Below are 8998 nucleotides of genomic sequence, written 5' to 3'. Positions count from 1 at the left end.
GAGACTGTCCAACAATGCCCAGAGCGGGAACAACATAGAGTGCTGCGGCATAAACGCCCCTGTCTATTAGGGAGCCTTCTTTCTATATAACAGTGCACTCCTCGAGTTCTTCACTGATGGAAGCAACAGCCTCTTGCTGCAGCGCACAGATAGCCAGAGATAGGAGCATCACGCTTAGATGCATACGGCCGGTGGAGTCAGCCTTATGTTGAATTCCAGAGTTCGAGAGCGCTCCGCCGGATCACGAACGGAGCGAGTATCTCCGGCGGTGATCGCTCCCTTCCATTTTGCGAATGGAATGCGTGATCTCCTGCGGGGGCACTTACTGCAAGAAAAACTCTACGTTCAAACAACATGGCGCCGCCCGTCGAAGCAGGGCCTATCGTTTCACCACCGATTAGTCCTTGTCGCCACTATGTCTCTCATGTTCGCGGCAAACGAAAGGCGCAGGAAGATTTCGCTGTATCAGATGATGCCCGCACCCCAAAATTTTAGCGAAGGAACGCTCGAAATTTTCAGATTGCTTCCGTAGTTACACACGTGCTAGGCTTAGCGAGTACGCGTCGTCTGACGTCAGAAAGCGCGCGTGGTTCAAACAGGTTGACGATTACAACAGGTTAGCGGTTACAAAGGACTAAAATTTTGTTAAGTTTCTTTATTCATGCAATAATTTTTATTTATGCGGACGCGAAAGAAACGAAAAATAATTACATTTGGGAGAGTTGCGATGCGCGTTTCGGCTGAGATGGCTTTGCATGTGGCTAACAATCCAAAAAGATAAAAAAAAGTTCCTTGTATGTTGCTCGGACCACCGCGTAGCGGCGTAGTGACGACAGGAAGGAAGCAGCTGCAGCCGGTCGTGGCAGCCAGCAGACGCGGGGGAAACGAAAACATCACATGGGGTTCCGGTCTAATCTGCCGATTTGGGCGGAGCAAATATCGCTGCTCCACGGAGCGATCCGGGATCTATATACGCCTGATCCCGGTCTAACATTGCAGCAGACCAACTCGCGCTTCCAAGCTACTATTGGAATAAGATTGCTCCAAACAGAGCGGAAAAACTTGAACCGGATTCGCCATTGGAACTCAACATTATTTTAAGAGGCGTGTGTGGATGCGGGGGACATTGCTGGAACGCTGGGAGGCGGTCATATGGGCGCGGGAAAGGATAGCGGCGCGTCCCATTCTATGCTGAATTACAATGGAAGATCTGGATCAAGTCTTTCTGCTCTGTTTGGAGCAATCGTATTCCAATGGCAAATTGGGAGCTGCGCGCTCTGTTCGGGATTCGGCGTAGCACTCGCGATCTGCCATTGTAATTCAACGCAAGGGTGGGGAGCAGCCCGGAGCCTTTGAAGGAGTTATGCTGCGCCGGGAGCTCTGGTAATGGGCTCAACTGTATTTAGAGCAGTCCGCTCTGCGTGTAGCAAGACAGGCCACGAAGCGACTTCTGCATAGGTGGCAGAAACATGTAAGCTGCGAGGGAGGTAGAGGGCGTTGTATCTGGCCAAAGTTTTTCACGCGTGTTATCGCTTTGTTACTGCGCGCCACTTATCTGATGTACGCGATTATTGTGTCTTGTGCTATTGTATCGCGAGCCAGTAGAATGCCTCGGTTGCACCCAGGCTTCCTGTATAAGGCGAAGCCCCTGAATGGTTCCGGTTTGTTATGTTCGTGTTGCTGTCCGAATAAGTACTTGACTCATGAAGTTTATAGTCAACATGGCGACCAGGATATGATCGTTCGGGCAGAGGCAATGATCTAGCCTGCAGAAACGATGCCATGGCAAGCAAGGACATCAATGATGACCACCACCCTGGGATCTCTGGCCGAGTTCTGCCCAGACTCTGGCAATATCGACGTCTACGTGGAAAGGTTCGACCTGTATGCAACCGCCAACGGAATATAGACGCAGCTAAGGAGTTGCAAGTCCGGCGGTTCTTAACAATCCTGGGTGAAAAGGCCCACGTGACAGCCGAAGAAACTCACGGAAGTAAAATACGAAGAAGCTACAGAAGCTCTCCGAAAGCGCTATGTTCCAGAACAGTCAGTGGTTACCGAGCGTTGTTCATTTTACCAGCGAAAGCAAAAGCCTGGAACAGTTCATCGTCGAGTTGAAAAGACGGGCCGCAACGTGTTCGTTTGGAAGTTTTTTGGAAGAAGCGTTCCGGGTTCGACTGATTGCTGGAATCGGAACGTATTTGATTCTATGCTGTCTTCTTGCCCTGTCGGACGACGAAGTCTCTTGGGAGCGAGTCTGCAAATTCGCCACCGCCTTGGAAACTTCCCCGAACGACACCCGAGAAATGCTAGCGGAGAGGTCAACCGCCTGTCCACCGACGTTTACTGGCATCGGGAATACGCAGGGCAAGCGACACTCGACTAAGGAGAAGACCGCTAGCAACGTGGGAAGGACACCTGTCATAGATGCGGCGGACTGCACGCGCCAGGGAGTTATCCTATGTTCAAAAGTACGTAGTACGTGCTTCAAATGCTCAAAACCAGGTCATGTAGCGAAAATGTGCGAAAACAAAGGTCGTGCATAAAGTTGGGAAGATCGTGTCTGCAGCCGACTTGCTTGCAATTTGTTCAATGAACAAGGTACATAGCTCTCAGCCTTTTGTGCTTAAAGTAAAAGTAAATGGCAAGGATATTCCATTGGAATTGGATAGCGGAGCAGCCCTGACCATAATGTCTGAAGGAGACTTCGATGAAAATTTTTCAAACAGCCCGTGTTCCAAAGACTACGTACAGTGGTGAGCAGCCCTGTCCAGAGCGCGCTGACGGTGCCCTGCGGAGCAAGTCAGCGCCATCTAACGTTAGGTTCTGGGTCTGAGTTATGCGTCACGTGCGCATGCGTGGCAAAAACAGAGGGATGCGTCCTCATCGCTTCCTTGTCCAGCCCCCGCCTTGCGAGTTCGTTTCGTGCCGCCAGGGTCGCTCTGCCTGCATTTGTGACGGTGGCCAGGGCGTTGCCATGCCGCCATGTTCCACGAGTGTAACTAGATGGCCAGGCAAGCAAGCGGGACTGATAGCGGATGATCGCGCGTTTCTGCATACAAGTTCCTAGATCAGTACGGATGCCAAATGCAGTGTCCCTTGTAGCTGATAACACAGCGCAAAGACACGTAATCAAACAATACGCCTGTAACGCATGATGCATGGTAGTAACGCGCTAGCTTTATACAGACAAGACGAAAACAGACAGAGAGAAACCAACTAGGCCAGATTCTCGCACTCTTAGCCGTGTTGGAAATGCGCGATCACCCGTATCACTTGCACTTGCTTGCCTAGCCGCCTCGTGATACGTGCAAAACGCGTTAGTTTTCCGGCCGCTGTTACAGATCATTCAGCGCGGCCCTGGCGGCGTGAAGCGCGAGCACGGAGCGGAAATGAGACCGAGAACCCACAAGCAGGCAGCGCTTTATATTGGCCGCGCATGCGCACGGGACGCATAACTCAAACCCAGAGCCTAACGTTAGATGGCGCTGACTTGCTCCGCAGAGCACCTTACAGTGGAATGCAGCGGGGCTGATTTATCCAAAACATTGGTGTTTAAGGACAGTGAAGGGAAAGTAGATTTTAAGCGGGTAGAAGTAACCTAGCGAAGGTTATCTGGTTGGTGGCTAAAATAAGGACAAGGGTAAAATTTCACAAGTCATGGCTAGGTGGCTTAAGCCACCGCCCGATTTAAAGGGTTCAGCCGTATCCATCCATCCAGCACCGTCGGCGCGCTCTATAGAGGGCTGCTCACGACAGTACTGCGTAGTACGTCTAGCAGTGTATATTGGCATTGCACACAAAGTGAAAGGCGTAGCGAACGCTAGTGTCTTATCAGAACCGAAGCTACGATCTGCTTCTGATAACTGCAAAGCAAGAAAACGAAGCTCGTATGCCGACGCTTCTAGGTCGCGAATGGATAAGTGCACTGGATAAGTTGACCTGCACAACACTGTGCAGCAGTTGCAACATGACGCGGATAACGTACAGGTGCACCAAAAATAAGACGGAGCACGCGAGCGGTGGCCAAACTGGCCACAGCTGCACGCCAGCGCGCTCTACCAGCTGATGCGCAGCAGAGAGCGAAGGGGCGTCCGCACTTCCGGCTGACCCATCTCGGTGATCTGATGCTTGCCTAATCGCCGGTATCAGCGAAGCCACGCTGCAACCATCACTGCTCGCCAGAAGCGCGTTCGCTGCTTCAGACGAGTTAAGTTCAAACGAGGAAGTTAGGCCAGGAGAAAGGCTTCGATGTGGCAGACATAAACAGGGATGTGCATAGAGGAGGCTTTGGCAGAGGATTTACACGAGATGGCATCCATTTTAATGGATAGTTAGGAGCCGAGATCATCTGGCGCCTGGCAGGCCGGGCAATAGCTTTTTTAGGGGGACCACTGCGGCTCACGGCGTAAGGTGGGGTAGAAACAAAGAGAAAGTGTAACAATGCCGGCTGACCCTAACAAAATGGCTACCAGGAGGTCCAGGAAGAAAACTACAAAAAAGAACTTTAACACCAGGATCAGCTACATAAACATGCAAGGCGGTAGAAAGAGAGCGAAGTGGTTAGAGATAGAACAGCAGTTGAAGGACGAAGAAGTAGGTGTATACGCGCTATGCGAGACACATATCAGGGATGTAGAAGACCCACCATATACTGATGGCTACGTCTGGGAAAGGAGCAACAGAACAACAACGGAGAGGAAAGGAGGAGGAGTAGGTATGCTGATACATCAAGGAACAAATTGGCAAAGAATAAAGTCAACTTGCAGAGAACATGTCTGGTTATCAGGTACAATTGCCGGCAAAAGGACATGGCTGGGAGTGGTTTATCCAGGGACAGGGGACAAATGCAGCAAGAAAACAAGAATCTAGTTAAGTGTCTCGACGATATAAAGCAGTTTGGAGAAGGCGCCGATATTATTCTGTTGGGGGACATGAATGGCCACATCGAGGATCTGGATGGATACACAGATTATAACGGGAAGTTGATGCTAGACTTCTGTGAGCGACACAACCTAGTTTTGGTAAATAGAGAAACTAAGTGTGAAGGACAAATCACATGGGAATACCGTAACAGGCAAACTACCATTGATTGCTGCGTAATGTCGCAGGGGATATATAGCGAGCTCGTAATATTGGAAATAGACGAAGAGGGGAAGTACAGCTTCGGAAGTGATCATAGTCGTATTAGTCTACAGTTGGGAGCCCTGCTTAAAAGAGAAATGCAGGGAAGTCAAAAAGAGTACGCAAAATTAAATGACGAACAAATAGTGCACATAGCGGCCGGCATAGAGGAAGCAATAGAGAAACATCCCATGGAAAAGTGGGATTATAATCAGTTAGAACTACTCATTAGTACAAAAATAAAACAAGTAAAAGGAGTAAACCGCTGGAGAGGAAAGAGGAAGCCACGAAGTTGGTGGAATAAGGAAATTAGGGAGACCATCGAACAACGACGGTTGGCATCACGGGGAACACAGAGAAGCAAAGAGGAAATAGGCCGAAAATGGGTATCTTATCGACAAATGAAACAGCAAGTGCAGGTCCTCCTCCAGGCTAAAATAAAGCAGCCCTCTGATTGCTGGCTGGCTGAAGTTCACGATGCAATTAGAGGGGGGGGGGCAAGAAAATTCTGAAACCATATAAGTTGGCTGGGAAAAGCGAATCACAAAGCAGGAACAGATTCACGATGCCGAGGGAGAATGTTTATAAGGAGATGACGCTGTGAACTACATTGCATCAGTTATAGCTGACTCATTCAGGAAACACGATATGATAATCAACCCAAATGAAAGAGCCACACAGGACAGCACTATGGAAAACGGCTTAGAACTGACCAATCTTAATTGGAAAAAAGCGGGAGCGACTATTCCTAAATGCACGTCCGCAGGGATAGGCGAAATTCCAATCAAGCAAATTAACGAACTTGGCCCAAGAGGCAAGGAAAGGCTGATTAAAGCATTGGAGGTAGCCATAATAAACAAGCAAATTCCGCACAGCTGGAAACAGGGTAAAATCAATTCGATTTATAAAGGGAAAGGCGATAAGACGAACATAAATTGCTTCCGACCGATTACGATAACATCAGTTATATACAGGCTGGCGATTCAGGCGGTGAAAATAAATATACAGTCATGGGTAGAAAGTAATAGAATACTCGGAGAACTTCAGGACGGGTTCAGAAGTGGTAGGCGCTTAGATGATAGCCTGTTCGTGCTTACCCAGTGCATGGAAATCGCTAAGGCAGAAAACAGACCTTTGTACTTCGCCTTCCTGGGCATAAGCGCTGCATACGACAACGTAAACAGGGAACTCCTGTGGAACATGTTAAATGATGGTGTGGGTAATGAGGTAATTGATTTTCTACAGGAAATATATCCAGAAAATGAAGTTGAAATAACATGGAAAGGAATTCAGAGTACAACAACTGTCAAGGTACACAAATGATTAAGGCAAGGTTGTCCTCTATCACCGCTGCTGTTCATGCTTTATATGATAAGTATGTAAAGAAGGCTACAAGAAAGCAATCGAGGTTATAATCTGTCGCACAGGTTGTTGAGCAACGACTACCGGGTTTAATGTATACGGACGATATTGTACTGTTAGCAGATAGCCATGGAAAGATTTGCAAACTTTGGTTAATTGCGCCCGTGTGTTGTGCGATGTCCGTGCATGTTAAATATCCCCAGCCGGTCGAATTTATTCCTGAGCCCTCCACTACGGACCTCTTTCTTCCTTTCTTCTTTCACTCCCTCCTTTATCCGTTCCCTTACGGCGTGGTTCAGGAGGTGTCCAACGATATATGAGACCATGAGACCGATACTGCGCCATTTCCTTTTTCCACAACCCAATTATATATATATATATATATATATATATATATATATATATATATATATATATATATTAGCAGACAAGGCAAATGAAGTGAGGGGCTCGTATGACAAACATATTAAGGAAGCCAACAGTCACCGAAATCAAGGTGCATAGGGGAATGTTTTTTTTTTATTTAATATCTAGTGCCAATCAATTAGTTTTTTAAAAGACAATTACCTATAAACCAGCAGAAAAAACAACCACGCCGCCAGTGGGATCCGAACCCACGATCTTCCAATATCGCGTCTGGTGCTCTTACCAACTGAGCTACGGCGACGGCTGTCCAATCTGCTGCCTTCGTGGGTATTTATGTTTTGCGTGTAAGCGAACCTTCAGAGTGTTCACCAGCGCCACCCTCGTCCATAACGGTGGACGTAGCACGTCCTGTAATACCGCAAGTGTGACGTAGAACGTCATCTAACGGCGAGGGCGGAAACTGTGCGAGAGCCCTCTTATGCTACCTATGGCATCAAGACTGCCAGAACCGAGACCCCCGTTAAGCTATTAGCAGACAAGGCAAATGAAGTGAGGGGCTCGTATGACAAACATATTAAGGAAGCCAACAGTCACCGAAATCAAGTTGCATAGGGGAATGTTTTTTTTTATTTAATATCTAGTGCCAATCAATTAGTTTTTTTAAAGAGAATTACTTATAAAGCAGCAGAAAAAACAACCATGCCGCCGGTGGGATCCGAACCCACGATCTCCGAATATCGCGTCCGGTGCTCTTACCAACTAAGCTACGGCGACGGCTGTCCAATCTGCTGCTTTCGTGGGTATTTATGTTTTGCGTGTAAGCGAACCTTCAGAGTGTTCACCAGCGCCACCCTCGTCCATAACGGTGGACCTAGTACGTCCTGTAATACCGCAAGTGTGACGTAGAACGTCATCTAACGGCGAGGGCGGAAACTGCGCGAGAGCCCTCTTATGCTACCTATGGCATCAAGACTGCCAGAACCGAGACCCCCGTTTAGCTATTAGCAGACAAGGCAAATGAAGTGAGGGGCTCGTATGACAAACATATTAAGGAAGCCAACAGTCACCGAAATCAAGGTGCATAGGGGAATGTTTTTTTATTTAATATCTAGTGCCAATCAATTAGTTTTTTTAAAAGAGAATTACTTATAAAGCAGCAGAAAAAAACAACCATGCCGCCGGTGGGATCCGAACCCACGATCTCCGAATATCGCGTCCGGTGCTCTTACCAACTGAGCTACGGTGACGGCTGTCCAATCTGCTGCTTTCGTGGGTATTTATGTTTTGCGTGTAAGCGAACCTTCAGAGTGTTCACCAGCGCCACCCTCGTCCATAACGGTGGACGTAGCACGTCCTGTAATACCGCAAGTGTGACGTAGAACGCCATCTAACGGCGAGGGCGGAAACTGTGCGAGAGCCCTCTTATGCTACCTATGGCATCAAGACTGCCAGAACCGAGACCCCCGTTTAGCTATTAGCAGACAAGGCAAATGAAGTGAGGGGCTTGTATGACAAACATATTAAGGAAGCCAACAGTCACCGAAATCAAGGTGCATAGGGGAATGTTTTTTTATTTAATATCTAGTGCCAATCAATTAGTTTTTTTAAAGAGAATTACTTATAAAGCAGCAGAAAAAACAACCATGCTGCCGGTGGGATCCGAACCCACGACCTCCGGATATCGCGTCCGGTGCTCTTACCAACTGAGCTACGGCGACGGCTGTCCAATGTGCTGCTTTCGTGGGTATTTATGTTTTGCGTGTAAGCGGACCTTGAGAGTGTTCACCAGCGCCACCCTCGTCCATAGCGGTGGACGTAGCACGTCCTGTAATACCGCAAGTGTGACGTAGAACGTCATCTAACGGCGAGGGCGGAAACTGTGCGAGAGCCCTCTTATGCTACCTATGGCATCAAGACTGCCAGAACCGAGACCCCCGTTAAGCTACTAGCAGACAAGGCAAATGAAGTGAGGGGCTCGTATGACAAACATATTAAGGAAGCCAACAGTCACCGAAATCAAGGTGCATAGGGGAATGCTTTTTTATTTAATATCTAGTGCCAATCAATTAGTTTTTTTAAAGAAAATTACTTATAAAGCAGCAGAAAAAACAACCATGCCTCCGGTGGGATCCGAACCCACGACCTC

This window comes from Amblyomma americanum, chromosome 9 (assembly GCF_052857255.1).
Source record: "Amblyomma americanum isolate KBUSLIRL-KWMA chromosome 9, ASM5285725v1, whole genome shotgun sequence".
Taxonomy (NCBI): domain Eukaryota; kingdom Metazoa; phylum Arthropoda; class Arachnida; order Ixodida; family Ixodidae; genus Amblyomma; species Amblyomma americanum.
The sequence above is the reverse complement of the archived record's forward strand: the minus strand, read 5'-3'. Positions refer to the sequence as shown.